Below are 1,223 nucleotides of genomic sequence, written 5' to 3'. Positions count from 1 at the left end.
GGGCAATTAGAAGAAATTAAACTGCGAGTTTTGTGCAACTTTATGACAAATGAAATGTCAATTTCCACAAGCACAGAAAAACTCTAAATGCTAATGGGTAATATCTCCTCAAATACCCATGCTTCCTCATCGACCAGATCCCACACAGTTGTTCTTATTCAGAGGGCAGCATTTGATAATACACTCATCCATCACACACACACACACACACACACTGTACAATGGAAGCCAAAACAAAAGCGTTTTAAATACCAGAGAGCTGACTGAGATTAGACGTGGAAGTTGAATGTCAAGACAACTGGTTGCAGTTACGACTTTCCCTCTCTGCACACGAGTGCGAGCTGCAGCGCTGCCTAATCAGGACACTGTGGAAAGAAGGGTACTTGAAAGCTCATACCCAGATTGTAGAGACCCAACAGAAACACCACTGATGTTCAGCAATAATAAATCAAGAGGTGCTTCACTATGAACACGTGAGGGAGAAAATCAACCACCAAAAATTGCAAGAAAATTACAGTCTAGTATACATAGAAAACGGAGCATGGAGCAATGTGCTTTTTTTAAGAAAAGGGGGAAATGAACAGTAATACTTACTTTTTTTTAGAGCCCAAAATGATCAATGACAGCACCTTGCATGCCATCACAGTTTTCCTCACAAGTAATTATTTGGTGTTTTGTCACAACATCATATGAGACTCTATATAATAGGACTCCAATTCAACATTTCCAATTTGAGAACATTACATGACAGGGGCCATTTGGCAAAAAACAATATTTAACATAGTCATGGCTTTATCAACACTACCTGAGTTACATTTAATAATTCTGTATTTATCAACTTGTTTTTTTTTCTGAAAAGTAACAGCCCAGAGCCATTCTTTCAAGGAGTACTTCTTGTCAGTACATATAGATCTCTCTAGTAATTAAAAGATAAAAGCAAATAGTTTACATAAAGTGCTATTAATCCACACATTAACCAAATCGTATCTTCTAGAGAAAAGAAACCTGGACGGTTCCTTCGTTATGTTGAATGAACCAATCCTGACTTGGAGATGGTGATGTAAGTGATGTCACAGCTGGCCAGTTAGCAGTTAGCAAATTTGGGCTCCCTAGACTTAATTAGATCTTTCAACATGAGCTCTTTTCCAAATAAAAAAAAATATAAAAACGGAAAAAATAAAAAATAAAAAAAAAAAATCGATGGATATATATATATATATATA

This window comes from Morone saxatilis, unplaced genomic scaffold (assembly GCF_004916995.1).
Source record: "Morone saxatilis isolate NCDOM2014 unplaced genomic scaffold, NCSU_SB_2.0 Contig20, whole genome shotgun sequence".
Lineage (NCBI taxonomy): Eukaryota > Metazoa > Chordata > Actinopteri > Moronidae > Morone > Morone saxatilis.
This window is presented reverse-complemented; position numbering follows the sequence as displayed.